Source organism: Dermacentor variabilis, chromosome 6 (assembly GCF_050947875.1).
Source record: "Dermacentor variabilis isolate Ectoservices chromosome 6, ASM5094787v1, whole genome shotgun sequence".
Classification (NCBI taxonomy): Eukaryota; Metazoa; Arthropoda; class Arachnida; order Ixodida; family Ixodidae; genus Dermacentor; species Dermacentor variabilis.
The window spans coordinates 118,575,130-118,595,718 of NC_134573.1; the positions used below are offsets into that span (position 1 = coordinate 118,575,130).

Here is a 20,589-nt window from a genome sequence, read left to right on the forward strand (position 1 = left end):
TGCGCTCGATGGAAGAACGGTTGCGGAAAATCGAGGGAGAGAAATAGCTGGCGAAGGTTCGGCCATGGTTCTACGCAGCGCCTGCAAGCGCGCGGGCGTCTGTGTTTGCGTGCAGCAACGCTCGTGCGGCCCGCGTGGGGCGCCGTGAGAGCAGACGACGCGTCCCGAGCGCACGTCGTCTGCTACGCTAGTTTCCTTCTCTGCCGCTGCTCGGTGGCGGCGCGACTTAAGCGCCGACTTTTTCCTCTTCTCGCTCGCTGTCGTCTCGCTTGACGAAGAACGGACGCGCTTCCTTTCTCGCGTGCGGGGCACGGCGCTGCTGGCGCCATCTCAACGCCGCTCGACGCAATAGCGGCCCGAGCGCGTTGTGACGCGCGGGTTAGTTTTTTTAAACTTATGTCGGCGCGCCGTCATTTTCCGGCGGTCATGTGGCCAATTTCATTATCGAGTGGCCGTATCGCTACACGTCAGGCGAGGAAGTAATTCTTCCTTCCAGGAAGTAGTCGCCGGTTTTTGTTGACGCGTTATTCCGGCCGCACTGGGATGGATCGATTTTCTTACAAAGAGGAACTAAAGGAAGGATTGAAAGGAGAGGGCAAAATGAGTGAGATAGTTCAGGTGAACAGCTGCAGGAGGAGGATTTTGTACAGTAAGAGAAGTATGTGTTACCACTAACAGGACATAGTCGCCGTTAGTGGTTAGTCGACGCCTTCGTATGCTTTCTTGTGCTGCAAGATTTGTTTGACAATAAATGTTTCTTCTCTCTCTCTGTTACGAAATAGTCCTACAGAAAAGTTACGTCGAAACTAGGGCAAAATGCAGTAAAATAGAAACGCATAAACGGCACTGCTTGTATAAACGTGGTTATCTTTTACATTAAACTGTACTTGGCTTCAAGGCAACATGATGGGAATGCTGAGGAGAATGCCATTGCGGATTTTCCAGTGAACCTTTTTTTTTCCAGTGAACTAAGATCAACGAACCCAAGAAGGCACTTATAGAGACCACATGTCTGCAGCTGTTCACCTGAACTATCTCACTCATTTTGCCCTCTCCTTTCAATCCTCCCTTTTCCCCTATCTTATGATAACCAACCAACCGGACGGCGGTCTGGTTGACCACCTTGTTCTCTCTTTACTGGTCCTTCGATGCTGTTCATGCAGCGGTAACTTGGGATTGCGTGCAGATGGGATGGCTACCGACGGCAGGGTTGTAACTGCCTGTTTAAACGACTGACACTGTTTAAACACTAGGAAGCGTGTGTGAAATACCATGATAGATGCAACTGTTAGTAGTTGGCGTCGTGTAAACGTCATGCGACGCGTTTTGCAACGGTTGTCTAGACAAGCGCGGTTATAAAAACCTGCGTAGCAGCCCAAGCGCAGCCATCGTCGCCCACTTCAGCAGCTGCGGCTAAAAGAAGCTAGCAAATAAGATGTTGTCATCTGTATCAGCTTGATTTGGGTTGCACCTGTTCTCCAACACGCTGGGTGTGTCACAAGTGAGGCTTTCGAGGACTGAGTGGACCGCGAAAAATTCTGTTCGGTGATCGGCATGAGGTCGTTCAATGCGCGCGGAGTTCTGAGTGTTACAATATTGCTCGGTAGTTTCTAGTGTGCGCCACGCTACGGAGTTATCGCAACACGTGAAACTGCGCTTCTCGCATTGTCGCCGCGTGCGATTGCGGCCCTTTTGTGGCTGTCTGGGGTGTGGGGACGTCGACAACGCAACGAAGGTGACTCATCGGTGGCACCCGTGCGAAGGAAATAACGAGGAAGATCAGTGCTGGCCTCGCGTAGGAGTAATAGAAGACAAGAAGTAGTCCCTTGCTTGCCTCCCCAGTCTTCGGATATGCCTTTATGCGCGGACCCGAACCCGCGGTCAACCGACGACCGCAACGGCATGTTACGTGGTAGTTCCTCGCTATTTGGGGTGTTTGGATCCGACTTGCTGGTACGATCTGTTGGGAACTAGGCGCTGACGCCCGTGGTTGTACCTGGGTCGCAAGCCCCAAGGGTAGCGTTGGCCTGGCGGCCTGGGGTACAACTGGAAGCATCCGAAGGTCCCGGCAAAGCATGAGTCGACTGGTAACAACGAAACAACTTGTTTATTTTAACATCGCAAAGAGTTGGTGGTCAGGTTTGACCGAAGTAGGGAGACGGGAGAGCACTTCACTCAACTGAAGAAATCGGAGCCCTCCTTTTGGCGTCCGGGGGCAGCTGTTTTTATACTCTCGCAGTTGAGGGCAAGAAGGAACCCCTCAAAAGACGAGCACGTGAATGTACAATGGGCTAATGGTGACGCACACTGTCGTGGCGCTGCGCACGATCTCGTAGCACCCCGTCGTGGCGCTGCGCACGATCTCGTAGCCCCCTGTCGTGGCGCTGCCGGTCGGACACAATGACTGTAACGAGAAGATGGTCCCTGCTTTGGCATCGCCTGTTTCGGGCACAATGACTGGAACGAGATCCCTGCTTTGGCATCGCCTGTTTCGGGCCCAATAACTGGAATGAGATCCCTGCTTTGGCATCGCCTGTTTCGGGCCCAATAACTGGAATGAGATCCCTGCTTTGGCATCGCCTGTTTCGGGCACAATGACTGGAATGCGAGGAGGATCCCTAGGCGGTCGCATCGCCGCAGACGCGCCTGGAAACACCTGGCGATGAGTGTTGCGGCGACGATGATCGGGCCAAAATGTCTGCCGCCCCGCCGCAGACGCGCCGGCAAAACCACGTGTCGCAGGCGAAACGCAACAGACCGCCCCGCCGGGGGAAGGAGATCCCGATGGACAGGGGACTGCATCCGCTGTCCGGAGGGATGTCGCTCGATGATGCTCATAACCGAAGTCGGGCGTCCCTTGACGTTTCTTGAGCGCAGCGCACAGAGAAGGCCTCGTTCTCTCGTTCAGGTTCGCACGGGACACTGCAAAGTGACTTCGGGAGAGTTCACATTTTTGTTCTCGTTCCCGGCAAGCGTTAGAACTACGCTGAAAACTCAACCGCTCAGTCAGCAACCACGGCACAACCCTCACTAAGCCCTGCCAGGCTCTTTCCCCTTTTTATACCACTGCCTAGTTCCTTACAGTAGTCTAGCATCACTCAGAACGCGTCCACAAATTGAAAAATTGCACTAGAAAGCATATCATCACTTTGAAACACTAAACAAAAGCAATATGTTAAAAAAAATCCTGCCTCAGGAAGAAAAACATCAGTAACAAACAATTTTGAGGCTGATTCCCACGTTAGGGGCTTCGACTTAAGCCATCGGCGTTACCGTTGAGACTCCCCTTTTTGTAACGCACCTCAAAGGAATATTGTTGTAAAGCGAGGCTCCAGCGCAGGAGGCGGCCATTTTTGGGAGAGATGGTCTGCAGCCATTGGAGAGGGCAGTGATCCGTCTCCATGATAAACCTCGAGCCGGCTAGATAGCATGACAATTTCTGAACGGCCCACACGAGACACGCACACTCTTTCTCGGTGGCGCTATACGCCTGCTCACGACTGGTCAGCTTACGACTAGCATACAGGACGGGGTGTTCTACTTCTCCATTTTCCCGTTGGCACAGTACAACGCCCATGCCTCGCTCACTAGCATCGCACTGAACAATGAACCCTTTTGTATAGTCTGGCGATCGTAGCACAGGCTGGCTTGTTAGGGCACTCTTTAGGGCGCTAAAAGCTCTTTCCTTTGTCTCGTCCCAGACGACTGTTTGAGGCTCTGTCTTTCTTAGAGCATCCGTCAGGGGAGCCGCGATATCAGAGTACCTAGGGATGTACCTCTGATAGTAGCCGGCGACACCTAAGAACGACCGAATATCGGTCTTCGTGCGCGGTTGCGGAAAGTCTCGCACAGCGGCCACTTTTATTTCAGAGGGGCGGCGACGACCCTGACCAATCACGTGACCGAGGTAGACAACCTCGGCCTGTGCTAACTGGCACTTAGGAGCCTTGACTGTCAAGCCCGCTTCGCGCAGGCGGGTTAGCACTGCCCGCAAGTGTGCCATATGCTCAGACCAGGATGCGGAGAATATCGCTACGTCGTCTAGATACGGTAAAGCGAATTCTTGCTGTCCCCGCAACACTTTATCCATGAGGCTTGAAAAACAGTATGGCGCGTTCTTCAAACCAAAACTCAACACTTTAGGACGGAATGTTCCCATTGGTGAAATGAACGCCGCATACCTACTAGCCTCTTCTGTAAGTGGAACCTGCCAATAACCCCTGACAAGATCTAGGGTGGAAATAAACTGAGCGCTACTAACTTTCTCAAGGCGCTCCTCGATGTTAGGGATCGGATAAATTTGATCCTTAGTGATGGAATTAAGCCTGCGGTAGTCGACGCAAGGACGAGGTTCCTTGCCCGGTACCTCAACTAAAATCAAAGGGGAGGTATAATCACTCTCACCTGCCTCAATAACACCGAGCTGTAGCATTTTCTTTACCTCAGCCTCCATAATATCGCTCTGGCGGGGTGACACCCGATACGCCTTGGATCGTACTGGCTCTGTGGAGGTAAGTTCTATATCATGAGTAAGTACAGAAGTCCTACCAGGCCTCTCAGAGAACAGACCTTGAAACTCTTGTAATAGCTGGTGTAGTTCGGTTTTCTGCTCAGGCGACAGCGGTGCTTTACTGATAAGGTCACTAATGACTTGACCGGTGTCTTCCCTGTTCGTCACTGAGCCTAGTCCCGGAAGCTCGACCGGAAGCTCTTCAGGAACGTTTACCATCATGCACACCACTGCTTCCCTTTGTCTATAAGGTTTGAGCAGATTACAGTGGTAAACTTGCTGTGCTTTCCGCTTTCCTGGCAGACTTACCACGTGGTTAACGTCCGACAGTTTCTGAACAATTCGTGCTGGGCCCTCCCACTGCACGTCTAGTTTGTTGTTTAGCGATGTACGCAATATCATGACCTCATCGCCCACCTCAAAACGACGGGCCCTGGCTGTCCGATCATAATAAACCTTGGCCCTCTGCTGGGCCTTTGCCATTGCTTCACCTGACAACTCCTGTGCCCTTCTTAAGCGTTCGAGGAGCTTAAGCACGTACTCCACCACGACTGGGTCGTCGCCCCTACCTTCCCACGATTCTCGAAGCATGCGAAGCGGAGATCGAAGCGAGCGACCGTACACCAGTTCAGCTGGCGAAAACCCCGTAGCCGCATGCGGCGCGGTCCTTAAAGCAAACATCACCCCAGGCAGACACAGCTCCCAGTCAGTTCGATGTTCAAAACACAACGCTCTCAACACGCGCTTCATGACGGAGTGGAGCTTCTCAACGGAATTCGACTGTGGGTGGTACACTGAGCTGTGTAGCAGCTTTACCCCACACCTTTCGAGAAAAGTTGTCGTCAAAGCGCTAGTAAACACTGTGCCCTGATCTGATTGAATTTCTGCAGGAAAACCAACTCGCGCAAATATGGACAGTAGTGCATTGACTATCTCAACTGAGCTGAGTTCTTTAAGCGGCACTGCTTCAGGGAACTTTGTCGCTGGGCAGATCACAGTCAAAATGTGTCTGTACCCCGTGGCTGTTACCGGCAGAGGTCCCACTGTATCAATAACGAGCCGTCTAAAAGGCTCCGTAATGATAGGTACCAATTTTAACGGCGCCCTCGATTTGTCCCCTGGTTTGCCCACCCGCTGACAAGTGTCACATGTCCTCACGAAATGGTCTGCGTCCCGAAAACACCCTGGCCAATAGTACTCTTGCAAGAGACGGTCCTTAGTTTTCTTAACTCCTAGGTGTCCGGACCACGAACCCCCGTGTGACAAGCGCAACAGATCCTGACGATAGCATTGAGGCACGACCAGTTGATCGAACTCCACTCCTCGGCGGTCTAGATACTTCCGGTACAGGACTCCACCTCTTTCCACAAAACGCGCAGTTTTCCTGGCGATACCTTCTTTGACATTGCAGCGCACGTTTTCCAGGCTGCCATCCTTTTTTTGCTCGGCTATCAAAGCCGACCGGCTGACTCTTAGCAACCTATCAAGTCCGTCTGACGTAGGCGCGATGAGCAAATCTGTAGATAGCTCTTCTAACTTTCCCGTGTCGGGCGGTTCCTCTCCAGTATCTGGCGCCTTCAACGCTACAGACTCAATTTTATTCAGTTCGGGCGTGCTCTGAATATCAGCTTGCTGCGCCTCTGACCCTTTTTCGTTGTTTGATAACGTCGGCCCCGCAACTACCGCCTTTGCAGCGAGCTCCCGAACCTTCGATCTGGTTAAGGCCTGAACACTAGCTTCACCAAACAAAAGCCCCTTCTCGCGCAGGAGGTGATCGGACCTGTTTGAAAATAGGTACGGGTACTGGGGTGGCAGCATAGATGACACTGCCGCCTCTGTCTCAAGCGCTCCGAAAGGTCCTTCAATAAGCACTTTTGCTACCGGCAGACACACGCTATGAGCTTCCACGGCTTGCTTGATCCATGCGCACTCGCCCGTGAACATATGGGGTTCTACGTAAGATGGGTGAACTACATCCATCGTAGCTGCGGAATCGCGAAGCACTCGGCACTCTTTCCCGTTCACGAGGAGGTCTCGCATGTAAGGCTCGAGAAGCTTCATGTTCTCGTCCGTGCTGCCTATTGAAAAAAACACAACTTTTGGTGTTGTTTCCGGACACTGCGCCGAAAAGTGACCCGGCTTCTGGCACGTATAACACAAGCGCGCTCGCCTCATCTCGAACCGCTTTCTGCGTTTGGCTGCCGCCGTCTCTTTACGTTTGGTCGGACTGCTTTCGCTCGCATCCGCACTACGCGTGTCCCCCTTTAATCTCATGGGCGTGAATTTCGGCCTCTCAAACTTGGAGCCAAATTCACCCTTTTGACCGTCCTTAGCTCCGCGAGCTCGACGCGTCACAAACTCCTCGGCTAGCTCAGCGGCTCTAGCCACCGTACTCACGTCTGGCCTATCCAAGACCCAGTATCGCACGTTCTCCGGTAACCGACTATAAAACTGTTCTAGCCCGAAACACTGCAGAACTTTATCGTGGTCACCAAACGCTTTCTCTTCTTTGAGCCACTCCTGCATGTTCGACATAAGTTTGTAGGCAAATTCTGTATATGACTCACTCTTGCCTTTCTCACTCTCCCGAAACTTCCGACGGAACGCCTCCGCAGACAGCCGGTACTTTTTTAGCAGACTCGATTTTACTTTGTCGAAATCCTCTGCTTCCTCTCTATCCAAGCGAGCGACTACGTCGGCCGCCTCGCCGGGTAACAAAGTGAGCAAGCGCTGTGGCCACGTTTCCCGAGAGAACCCCTGCTTCTCGCACGTTCGCTCAAAGTTAACGAGGAACAAACCAATGTCCTCTCCAAGCTTAAACGGCCGCATCAGGTCAGTCATTTTGAACAATACGCGTTCTCCTGCACCGTGTGCCTGACTTCCATTACGAGCGCGTTCCATCTCTACCTCAAGACGCTTCATTTCCAAAGCGTGTTGACGGTCACGCTCTTGTTGCTCTCGCTCTTTCTGTTCTTTACGTTCACGCTCTTCTTTTTCTTTTGCAGTCTCCCTCTCTTCAATAGTCTCAAGGCATTCCGACAGCTCGTCATCCTCAGCCTCTAACTCAAGAATAGCCTTTAGCAGTTCTGGTTTTCTGAGTTTGTCCGAGACATCCAGACCCAACTCTCTTGCAAGCTCCAACAATTTCGGTTTGCGCAACGACTTCAAATCCATGGCTGCTCTGAATGCTGCTTTCTCTACTGCTTACTATTGTCTTGCCGCAAACTAACCCGGCAGCAACGACAACCACAATTACCAGCTCTGTTTCTGACACTAACAAAAGCCTGGCAAAGCTCAGAAGAAGAAAGTCCCGCACTCACCAAACCTCGCAGGCAGGAATTCCGCGCAGTCGTTCCGCTGCAGGCAACCAGTCGTCACACAGGGCTCGTTGCACTGCTCCCGGATCGTCGTTGAGCTGCTCAGCATACAGTCAACTGCATCTCTTTGCTGCTGGCCTCCGTTGTCGCGATCTCGCCGCTGGCAGACCGTTGTTTGAAGTCGGAGGCGATCCCACCGCTGCCACCAGATGTTTGGGATCCGACTTGCTGGTACGATCTGTTGGGAACTAGGCGCTGACGCCCGTGGTTGTACCTGGGTCGCAAGCCCCAAGGGTAGCGTTGGCCTGGCGGCCTGGGGTACAACTGGAAGCATCCGAAGGTCCCGGCAAAGCATGAGTCGACTGGTAACAACGAAACAACTTGTTTATTTTAACATCGCAAAGAGTTGGTGGTCAGGTTTGACCGAAGTAGGGAGACGGGAGAGCACTTCACTCAACTGAAGAAATCGGAGCCCTCCTTTTGGCGTCCGGGGGCAGCTGTTTTTATACTCTCGCAGTTGAGGGCAAGAAGGAACCCCTCAAAAGACGAGCACGTGAATGTACAATGGGCTAATGGTGACGCACACTGTCGTGGCGCTGCGCACGATCTCGTAGCACCCCGTCGTGGCGCTGCGCACGATCTCGTAGCCCCCTGTCGTGGCGCTGCCGGTCGGACACAATGACTGTAACGAGAAGATGGTCCCTGCTTTGGCATCGCCTGTTTCGGGCACAATGACTGGAACGAGATCCCTGCTTTGGCATCGCCTGTTTCGGGCCCAATAACTGGAATGAGATCCCTGCTTTGGCATCGCCTGTTTCGGGCCCAATAACTGGAATGAGATCCCTGCTTTGGCATCGCCTGTTTCGGGCACAATGACTGGAATGCGAGGAGGATCCCTAGGCGGTCGCATCGCCGCAGACGCGCCTGGAAACACCTGGCGATGAGTGTTGCGGCGACGATGATCGGGCCAAAATGTCTGCCGCCCCGCCGCAGACGCGCCGGCAAAACCACGTGTCGCAGGCGAAACGCAACAGGGGGTACATCTCTGGAGCGGTCGAGGTGTATCTTACGTTGCGGCTTCTGCCGCGCCTTTTCTTTCAAGCGGAAAGGCGAGGTGCACTGGGTATTTGGAGAGCGTTTCAAACTCTATACGTGAACTCTGGCCTGAAGTGAGCCGAAGGGCAAATATTAAGTCAAGCTAAAGTGATACATTAATGCTCGAGAACATCTAAGGCGTCAGTGATAAAGTGTGCACAGCTCTAGCAGTCGAGAAAATCGAGGTAAATTTAGGAGGACACGACTTGAGACTCCACCGTAACATTCGAGCCCAGTGACGCAGGAACTCCTCTTTGTAATTATGTCACTAGTACTCAACCATTCATAATAAAGAAATGATTGCATTGTATTATAAGACGGAAGAAAATCCTCCTTGTCTACTTCTATTCGAGACAATGACGCAGACAGTCGAAAGGTTTCGTTTTCGTTCGACTCTGAGCACTGTTGTTATCGCGTAGTGCCGTGCTGGTTTTGCTGCCTCACAAAAGTCTTCCAAACTGCAAGGAGCAGAGGTGCCACGTCCGTGACCAAGAACAACTGCAGCGGCGAACCCGACGTGACTTCGCACTGTGTCGCATGTTGGTGATGTGTGCAAGTGAAGTCCTTGCTCGCGGGAGAGAGATTTGTATTGAGCCAGCGCTAGGCATTCTTCAAACGCGATTTTCTCTTTAACGAAGTCTTCTTCTTGGCACGATACAAGCGCTGCGAGGTTTCTGGAATCGTGTGTTTTGATAGTCCACGTTGACTTAATGTTTGCCTTTAGTGTCCCTCTAAACGAACAGCGAGCTCTGCTTTAATAGTAGCGGGGATAGGGGCGTCGCGTTCGAATAGTTGTGCAGGTTCGTCCTGGAGTGGGCTTATGTGCGATGGCTAAGCCGTTTCGTATCCGAATGCGCAAACAACAGCTTGTGCTTAAAGACCTCGGTTATTTCGCAGTGCCGTCTGAATGCTGCCGGCGTGAAAGACGAAATCGGGAATGATCGTGTTCGTGGCAAGGGAACGTTCGGCGTCGTTAGCACCTGCCTTGGCGGTCCGCTCCTTTCATTGCCCGGTGGAAGGGGGTTAATAGACACGCACAGGGAACGGATCTCGACAGATTGCCTGCATTCGTATGTGTGTCCGTGCAACACGCAGGCACGAGACACACGCACTTGCATTTGCACCCTGTCCCCCTCCAGTGGCCGTCGTGTGGCGATGAGGAAGCGAGCAGCGGGCGACCGAGAACGCCAGCGGGCATCTATTTATCGGCCAAGCGTGCCTTACGAGCTCCAATTCTCCCGCCCATATGCGCCTTCCCCCCCACCCCCCTCCGCGCCCTTTCTGTCTCCTCTGGGCCGACCTCTCCTCACTGCGTTGTTGTTACATTTTCGCTTTCATTGGCGCGCGCGCGGACTGCTCCTTCGGCGGTTTCTTTCTGCTGATACATGTGTGTACGGTCGCGATCGCGCCCTTGCGAGTTCGACCTTGTTTATTTTTTTTTCTTGGCTGCCCGGGTTTCCTTTCGGCGCTGTCTGGCGATGGCCTGTTTGTGCTTTGATTGCGAGTTGCGGAGGGGTTTTCCGTCTCCGCTCTTCTGTTGTGTTTCGTTTGGTTGGCGGTCGCGGTGGCGCGGCCATTTGAGAGCGGGAATTAGAAAAAGAGGGCGCAAGATTTTGGATGGCTTCCGTATCGTCGGCCCGTAGAAGTGTGCGCGTTGTTGATGTTCTCTTCAACACCCCTTCCCGCCAAATGTCTGCGGCTTTCTGTCCCGGCTTCATGTTGTGGTGCTTTTTTTTTTCCCCTTCGTTTTTGTCACACGCTCCCGCTATCTCCCTCCTTTGCTTGTTTGTGGCCACGCTGCGCGTTCTGTTCCCATAGCTTTATTGTTTGCGCTCGGACGGCCGTCGTCCCCGCGCCTTCCTGCCTTTGTGCGCCGGCTTTCGCTTCCTCGTGCCCCAGTGTGTGTCTGTGGCTGTCTGCCATTCATTCGCCTTTTTGCAAATGGCAACGAGGAAGCGGGCGACGGTGGGGGAGGTTGGGGGGTCGGGGTATTCCCCGTGAACTTGACCCGCTTCGTTGGCACGCGGTCTCCCTTTTCTTTTTCTGTCGAAAAGTGCCCCTTGTTCCGGGCGCTGTCTGGTTGGTTTGCTTGTCCTTGTAGTTTCTTTTTTTATGTTTGCGTCCCGCTGTTGACTCCGCCGTTGTCTTTGGTCTCCCCCGTCTACGTCTCGTTTACTACGTCTGTGCGTGCGTATGTGCGCGCGCGGCACTCGGTCGGAGCAATGCCAGTCGGCCCGTTGCTTGTTTACTCCCCGTTTTCAGTCTGCAGACGCTGTCCGTGTCTCTTCTTTGTTGATCTGAGCCGCTGTCTCTTGCATGCAGTCCTGGTTGTTCCTCCTTTTCTTTTTTTTCTTTTCCGTTTCTTTACTACCTCTGCGACATTCGACGAGAGCCGTTTCGGGATGCTTTTGCGTGGGCCGGTCGACTTTTTCGTCCGTTCGTGGCGTTCGTGACGCCGATGCTCGTTTGTAGAGTCACCGTTTTCGCTGTTTGTTGAAGCGTGGACCTCGGCGGAAGTTCGCCTCTCGCATTCGCGGCGCGCGTGCCGAAGAAGTGCTCTGTTGTTTGCCGACGCCTCCGATCGGATTCGACGTATGCACGGGGATCGGCTTTGTTTGCTCCTTTTCTTTTTTTTCCCTTCGATGTTACGACGTCGTGTATTTGCTTCTTCTCGCGAATAGTTGTCTTCTTTTCAGATGCTGGCGTTATCCTTGGAGAAGCCTCGTACTGTGTGTAGTTGCTGTTCTGTGGGCTAGCGTCGCGCGTTCGTAATAAAGGAAGCCCTTAATCCTGTTTCAATTTCTCCTAATGATTGTACCACGGTTGGGTGTAGTGGCACCTGGTGAACCGAATACTTTTCTAAATATACTGATGTGGCAGCTAAGTAGTACTATCAATAACAAATAACGAACCTGCACAATCTTGAAATACATGGGACCCGAAGTTAGCGCACGAAATCGGACGTGCGCTCTAAAGAGCTGCAGCAGGTTTTGGTACGCTAACTGACGGTAAGCCTTCTTAGCCTACCATTTTCAAACTTCTCAAATAAAAACAAGGCGAGCGTGTGCCCCTGCGTTGCCCATTACCCACCGAAGTCGTTAGCTGGAATTGGTTTCGCTGCGGTCTTTTGCGAAAGCCTCGAGATCTTCCCAGAAACCGTGTACGGGCACAATCAAGTCGACTCACACAGTCGCTAGCTTCTACAAATGGTTCTATTCGAGGCAAGTGCGCGTATTTACGCGCACGTACAATACCATACTCGTGCGGAAGCAGTGACGCCCTGCCCGCTCTATGTGACATCGAAATAATAAGAAAAAAAAAAGTCATTGACGAAGCCAGCGAAGGCACGCTCACACTGGGTACGTGAACTTGCATTTTTTTTTTTCGTGCCGCTCCAGTAATCGCTATTATCGAGTTCATGTCTGTCGTGACACAACGAAGGGAATTCTGAAACAGCGGCTCACGACCACGCGCGCTGCAGCGCAAGCTCGCCATCACGTCCTTTCTTTACAATAGGTCCTCCGTTCCCATACGGTCATTTGGAAACTGACCCGTCTGGTTTGCGTAATGCTTCTTTCCTCATGTAAGAGGAGTTCGATAAACTACACCATCTCTGTAGTTAAGAAAGGGAGTGGTGTCCGGTGCTGCAGCCCCCCTCTCTCTCTCTCTCTCTCTCTCTCTCTCTCTCTCTCTCTCTCTTGTCGGCGGCAAGGTTACCGATTCTGCAGAAAATACTTGTCTCGCGCGAAGCGGAGAAGGCAACCTTGACACTGACGCTTTCAACTAGCTTTTCCACATTGTGGGACATCTTAAGTGAGGAACAAGGTTGGCGACTTACTGGCTGTTACGACATTAAAACACTGAATATATATTTTGTCGCGGCATGTCTGCACGTCTGTAAATTATTGTTTTATTATGTGCCGCGAACTTCGCGCAGGGAAATTTAATTTAGCTCGATCGCGCGGTCACCCTAGATTTTTTTTTTTTTAGCTGAGCCTGTCAAGCAACGGTAAACCGTTTTTAACCGCGATTGAGTATATCCGCAATTATTTCCTTCCAGGTAGCCATTTACAAAATAATAATAATAATAATAAATGAAGTAATTGTCCACATGGTACAGGTAGTTAGCGGTAGCTGTTATAATAGGATCACAAATTAAGCACATACACAGAAGACGAATCATACTACATCTATGCAAGCGGTGCTAATTTGCATAACTCTTTTAATAGTTGCGCTCGACCATCTAGCCCAGCAAGAATTACTCCTAAGTATTAGCGGAGTCCTTTAATGACACACCAAACGACTTTGGTATTAGTGAAGCGTTGAGCGCGCCACCGCATTCGGGCGTCAGCTGTGCACGGGGAAGACGCGCCGGAGCCGTTACGCAAGTCGGCCGAGAAAGCAACCCCCCCACCACCCCCGCCGTGGGAAAGATCACAGCGTGTAAACAAAAGAACTCGCTGTATGTGCGTCGGCAGCTCGCAAGGAGACACCAAGGCCGGCGCTGTTGAGCGATGGTTGGGCGTCCCCCGGGAAACGGCGCCCGCCGATCTCCATTGTCTTCCGTGTGCGCGCGCCGTAAAGCGAGCCGCCGTGTGATGAGCTCAACCGGGGCAGGAAGAGATGCCGCGCATATTATGTTGCACGTCGGTCGAGGCAAAACAATCCCCGTGCTTGGCGCTGTAAGGAGAAGAACGGGCAGGTTAATAATGCCTGTAGGACTACTGCATTGGGCTAGTTAGTGAAGCATACCTGTAAGTGGAGAATGCGCAAGTTTACACTCGTGCACGGAAACTATTGCCCTTTTATATAGTTGAGTGTGGACGTGTGTTGACCTGAGCCCGTCTACTAATGGTGCAGGTCGCCGGGGACGTGACACAGTGCGGGCCAGACGCAGCTGAGAGCGAAGAAGTATTATTCCGAAACTATGTTTTAGTTGATTTCGCGTTACGAGGTTTGCTACCAGAAGAACAAATGAATGTCAAAATTCAATTTCCAACGTGGTTAAAGGGCATAAGAAACGAGCATGGCGTAAAATACAAAGGGGTGGACACGCTCGTGCGCTTTTTAAGCATGGCAAGTATGCACCAACTGTGTACACTCTTAAGCAAACTTACACCCTTTTGCCACAACGATAAACGTCATCTGTCTTTTCCTTTCTTTAACGCGGCGAGCCCGGTACTTTCCAGTAACGAACGGCGTGCGCGTTATACGCATGACATAGCATTACAGACAGAAAAGTAGCGGGCGCGGCGTTTTCAAGAAAGGAAACGCAAGCAAGGCAGATGACAGTTATTGTTGTGTGGCAGAGATACACCCCAAGGGGTGTAACTTTCCCTAAGAGTGTAGGCTATCCGAAAGTCGCTTCAAGTAGTACACCATCCGTGTTTAAGCTTCGCGCCGAAACCCCAGTGTGGTGTCGCGGATGTCGTGTTTCTTTTTTCGCATTCTTCAGGCTGTTGTGGCGAAGTTGGTGTTCTGGATGCTTGCCAAGTTCAGTCTTTGACTCCTTTGGAATGCAACGCAGCCCATCATTAGCCCTAGAAAAATTACCTCGCCCCGAACAAGACGCCGTCAAAAGATCTGTGGCGTCACGGAGGGGTGGTGTGGCAACTTCGAGGCGGCGACGCGTCATGTATTTCGATTGTGCTTCTCTCGCTTACAAAAAAGCCTCAACTCACGGGAAAAATGAGTTTGACGTAACCTGCTCGAACCTAGGTAACTTTTTTTTATTGGTAAAGATGGACTACGTTGGATTATATACAGGAGTAAAAGACTAAAGCTAGCATGTTTCGAAGTCTTGTACTACGCCACGACGACCGGCATATATATGTAGCGGCGTGAAGAAAAAAGCAAGAAAAAGAATTCGAGTCTTATTTTCATTTTTTTTGTTTGAGTAATCAGTCTGTCGCCGCGAAATTAACGGGAAGATGGTTCTGAACGAGTATGTAATCGGTGTAAACGCGTTTAGTGTTCCTCTTTAGTTTTGTTTTAAGGGCGAACACCTCGTGCGCTAGTTTCAGAAGAGCTATTTTCGTTGGAAAGAACAGCACTTGTGTGAACAAAGATGCGTGCGATGCTTGCAAACGTCTCGCTACTGTGAAGGCACTTTGAATATGGCACGAACGCCTGGAAGCTGGAATTCATTTGGTAGACAGCTAGCAATGCGCGATACTGGTAAAGGTTTAGTTTTCCTTTCCCCCCCCCCCCTCCCCTTACCAGAACGCCTGAATCTTTAATGTAAGCTCGGTTCCAGCGCCGATTTCGTGTTCCCCGTGAAATTTTGCTCGCACTGAACTTTGCCCAAAGAAGTTCTCGGTCCGTGGTCAGCGCTGAGACTGTTCTCTTTCTCCCTTCTCCCGTTTTAATGTAGGAATTGTGACTATATTTTCGAAGTCCTAAATTATCTCGGCATTTTTTGTTGCTGTTGTTAAAGAGGTGTCTTAGCGTAAGCGGTGGTGTTGTAGCTTTGTTTCGTATTTTGCTCCGGCGTGGCAAGTACACGGCCATCGTCCTTGAATCGTGGTCACTTGACCTGCTGCTCTGACTCGTGGTTGCAATCGCTCCTTCGTTTAGTGCTCCGCTTTCGCCAGTGGGCGCACTGTCGCGTCTTCACGAGTCCAACGCTGCCACCGTGCCGCTCGCCGCGTGGAACCAGTGGCACGAATGAGAGGGGAGATGTTCAACGGCGCCCCCGTGGTATAGGCGAGCCCACGTGACACGGCGGGCGAAGATGAATGAGAGCGGAGGGGAGGGAAAAAATGGGGAGGGTAGTGAGGCAGCGATGAACGTGATCATCGCGATGGGGGGGGGGGGGGGCGGAGGAATGCCGCTCGTAATGGCCTGTGCGTGCGTTGGTGGTGGTGCAATGTATGCCACGATGCGCCGGCGTAACGATTTGTGTGCCGTCCGCAGCCACGGGAGAAAAAAAGGAACAAGAATTAAAGAAGCGAGGGTTTGATGGCGGAGAAAGCGGGAAGCGGTTTATGGTGCGGCGCCGCCGTCGACGTGAATGAAATATGATAATTAGCCACGTGGAGTGCGGCGCGTTTGCCATCGAAGGGAAGCGGAAACGGCGCGCTCTGCTCCGATGGGCGAACGGGGAAATAGAGCAGGCGTCGCCTCGGCCACCGCGTCTCGAGGTCGCGCGCGCGTCTGTTGTCGCAGCCGCGTTCAAGTACGGCGATTATCTTCTGTCCAAGCTTTGATCTTCTGGTGCTTCGAACGTCTTTGTAAATATGAATTGATATTGAGAAGGACAAAAAAAAAATACATTGCTTCTTGAGTATGCTACTATTCGCATATATTATGCATGTGCACGGACACTTATTCTCGATGGTGATCTTACAGAACTGTGATTGCTCGAGAAAGATTGGAAGGTGAAGCGTAGTAGATGAAGCCACGAGCACGTCTGAAGCCGGAAGTACGAAGACTAGACAATTCACGTACCACCCGTCATTTTCGTAGAATAGCCGGGGTCCTCCAGTTCTGAAAGTATTAAGGGCCCTGCTGTATAGCTGAACGAGCACGGCGCAAGAGTTGCCTTTAGTGATATTTATAGGAAACTTTGGTTTGTGCCGTCTTAGATTTGTACAACTTAGCTAGATAATAAAGACCAGGCCCTGTGGGTTCTACTCTTTTATTTATTTATTTATTTATTTATTTATTTATTTATTTATTTATTCATTCATTCATTCACAGGCACGTTGTGTGTGTCGGTTCGGGGTCTGTTGTGGTTCTTATTATTACTTTTTTTTTTAGTGTCGTGGAGCGTCTTGGGGGGGGGGGTTCTCTCTTACTATTATTATTATTATTATTTTTGGCATATCCGCGCACTTCAGCGGCCTTCGAGGTTCGCCTTTGCTCTTCCACTCGTTTTATTTCCTCCCACCGAGATTCCGCTCCCTCGTTAGCTGTTTTCGCTTTACGACCGTACCCGACCAGACGCCAGTATCGTTGCATGATTCACCTGCAACGCGCCATAGGCTACGTTTAATGAACCCGACAGGGTTGGCTGGGTCAAATCGACTTGTCGGGCTGGAAACCGGTCGCAAGGGTTCGTGTAAACTTCGTGTCATTCCGCGAACAAAATGTCGGTTGCCTCGCCCAACTCGTCTGCGTGTAAGCGCGGTCGGGTCGGACCGAGTCAGCTCGTTATCCGACTCGACCCGCTCGCGTTGAGGTCATATGAACAAAGCATGCGCTCACGGCTTTCTACTGGTGCCATGTTTGAGTGCGAAAGCACCACTAGCCTGCCAACCTGGATTTTTCGCCTCTGTGCCTCTTCGACGGTTTCATCGGGCGAGGAGGATAGGGCGCTTTTCCTCCTCTCTGGCTTGGGTGATCCGGCGCGACGCTGCTTGAAAGTATTGCTGTCGCGTGCTGCGTAACGATTTCGAGATGTTTTATATCTTACTTTGTGAAATTTACGCCATGTTCGTTCATATAAGGTCGTCAGGGATGCCTTTCGGTGCACCGGTAACTACTGTAGGCAGAAATATGTCTTGGGGGGGGGGGGCGTAAAAATGTGACGCGCGTAATCAGCCGCGGTGTACGCGCATTATCAGTCGCGGTGCGTGTATGTGTTGTATACTGTATTGCTTATATCGATTTTAATTCAACAAAGAAAACCGGCGTCTCTGTATTACCAGCATTAAATGGTAAATCAGCTCACTGTCTGATCGATTGGCCTAGGGAGTAAAACATAAAACATAAGAGCGCACGCTCGTGCACGTGCCTATCAAATATTTGTGGTACACTGGCATCGTTCTCACGCATTTAAAGTCTAGTATGCTTGAAATTACCATATGTCTACGCTAGCCTTGCTGCATGAGGCCCATGGCGCTGCTCAACACAGCGATCACTGCGGTTGGGGAGCCAGCACGATACATATATAAGCTGTGTGCTTCGGCATTGCCTTTTTGGCCTGTATACAGCCATAATATTTGAGAGGGTTCGCATAAAAATAATGCGATGGCTATTCTTGAGTTCAAAATTTCCGTAATACGTGTGAGTGCGTCGTAGAAAACTCGACGAACACAACCGGAAAAAAAATCGGTTATCATCCTCTTTCTCTAAAAAGCAAGAGAAAACGGGCCTACGCCGCGCAACGTTGATAAATATATAACCGCTGATGTCGTATGCTAGGACCATGCGCTATATAGAATTCTACAAAGATATCTGTAATCCAGCACCCACTACTGCTTAGGACGCTCGCGCAGTTCGTAAACGGTCGCTTTGCTGGACAAGCTTAATTCAGACTGTAAGGTATGCTGCTATTACTAGCCAAAACTATTTTATTCATGGGTGGAAACCTCATCCATAAAACGAAGTAGTCACGCAATGTAACCTGCAGCGAAGAGTTTGAACGCTTGTCAAAAACAGCACAGCTCCTATCGTAGCAGAGCGGTACCCACGCTGTTACAATCGTCGCGCATGTTTCGTGGCTCCTAAACCGCAGCTTAGAAATAGAGAATAATACTGCAGTAAGGTCACATTAGTGATTGGAACATTCAGAAATGCACAATTGATCTCCAAGGCTGATTGTAGGCTCAAATATGCGCGCACACATCGCGCTGCGTCCACCTCAACGCCAGCAGAAATTCCGGCCATGACGCCTTAAACCACTTCAGCACGTCTCACAGAACCTTTTACCACGAAGAAGACGCACGTCATACTAAACAGACCGCACGACCGCGAAAACAAACGCCAAAACCCACCGCCGAGCGTATACCTGCCACGCAAAAGACCGCTTTCACCCAAGCCAGTACGGCGCTGCTCATAGGCGGCGCGACTGCGTTCACAGTATGGCGGCGCCTACGAAAAAACAATCTATAGCCCGGTGCGTTTCGCGTGCACAGCCTCTTCTTTTCGGGCGTACACCCGCGCCCGCGGTGGTGGGTTTCGAACTTACGACCCCACGCTCAGACGCCGAGTGTGCTAAACTTCCCGTCTTGCAGAGGGTGAATGTATGTAAACCATACGAATGTCTTGTACCGGTGGTAGAAAAGAAATCTCAGAGGAGAACCTTGCTTCACTTTTATTACCTTAAGTAAGTTTCTATGACGGCTTTGTTGATTCAGATTTGGTGATAAAATGCAGGCCGTCTCTAGGACCACGTGTAGAGCCGTCTTGGAGCATCGTAGACGACAGGAAAATTCCAATATTGCGAAAATTTAATGCCAAACACGCCGCATCCCCGATGCGTTTCAATAGTCGCGGAGTGTGCCTTACGTTGGGGAGTTCCTTCACCGACCGAAATGCCACCGATCTCCGAGGGCTCATGCGCTTCACGTCGCGCGACAGACAGACAGACAAGCAGTCAATGAGTTGATAAGGAACGATGAGGGTAACCCCTCATCGTTCCTTAACAGACCTTATAGGTCTGATTACGGTTGATAATGGTTCGACGCGGATGGATACAGTGCTAAAGAGCGATAAGGGCGAATAATGGTCAAGAAATCCTGCAATGGTTATTAAGTAGTGATAGGGGTCAGCTCAAGTGCGGTAAGGTTGATAAGGACCGATATGAGTTGATCAGGCCCGGATCGAGTCCGATAAGGTTAAGAACTGATAAGGGTTTATACTGGTTGGGTCAAGTTTCATAACATTGATAACGACACTCGCTCGTGTGGAGATGAGCAAGTGGCACAATTCTTACGCATACTTAGAAGCGTAACTCCCTGAGGCGAAGCGGCGCGTTACACTTCGAGGTATTTTGAGTCAGTGGCGGTTTCCGGCTTCTGTTTTCGTTGCTCCATTGCGCTTCTCTCTGCGCGGTGGAGCCCCTCTTGGCGTTGCTGCTTGCGTGCGTCGCATTCCCGGATCTTCGACGACGTCACAGAGAGCGCTCCTTTACACGGTTGATTTATCTAATTTTGTTTTGTTTTTCTTCGCCGTGTTGTCGATCCCTAGGCGCGGGCAGTTTCTCTCACCGCGCGCGGTTATTTCCGGACCGGGTTAGAAGGTCGGCACTTTCATTTTTACCTCGCTGCCGTCTGCGTCTCCACGCGAAGTTCTGTTCGAGTCTCCCTCTCCCACCGCCGCGCCAACCGCTCTCTTGGCGGAGCAGTGTTGCGACGCGCACGTGCAGTGTTGGGTTTTCCTCGCGGCCCCGGTGGTGCTGGCGAAAACGATATTCGCGGCACGCCGCGCGGGCAGGCGCATTGAAGAAAGAAAGAGACCTCGCCTGCACAAATAGTTCCCGAAGGACGACGCGCTCGAAATAGGCCTGTGTGTGGAGTACGGTCGCTCCCCAAGAGCCGGCTTTGCGTTTTGGAACCTGTTGAGTGCAACGTCCGAGCACCGCGCTGTTGTAGCGGGACGCTCGTGGCTTTTTCCTAAGCTGAATTCGTCATGACCATTAGAAAGCTCAGCGAGCTCTTTTATTACGATACCTGAAGGCGACGGATATGTGTGTCGTCCGACTGTGTAAGCGCCGGGCATCGTTGGGTTGCCCTCGCTTAAATTTGAACGCTTTCTTTTTGTATCTTTCACTTCCCCCTCCGCACGTGTAGAGAATAGCAAATTGGACAGTCTAGTTAACCTGCCTGCTATTTATTAAGGCGAAAGTCATTCAAGACTCATGGTGAAGTTTGTGTCAGCAGACCAGACCGCCGGAGTGTCCGCCGAAGCGTCATCACGCCATATGAAGACATAATGAAAACG

At 51.4% G+C, this 20,589-nt stretch overlaps 1 protein-coding gene across 2 annotated transcripts in view; it reads left to right on the forward strand.

Moving 5' to 3' along the window:
• Positions 1 to 20,589, forward strand: part of LOC142585112 (trithorax group protein osa-like) — a 196,677-nt gene that overhangs the window by 34,067 nt on the left and 142,021 nt on the right. The window lies entirely within an intron of this gene.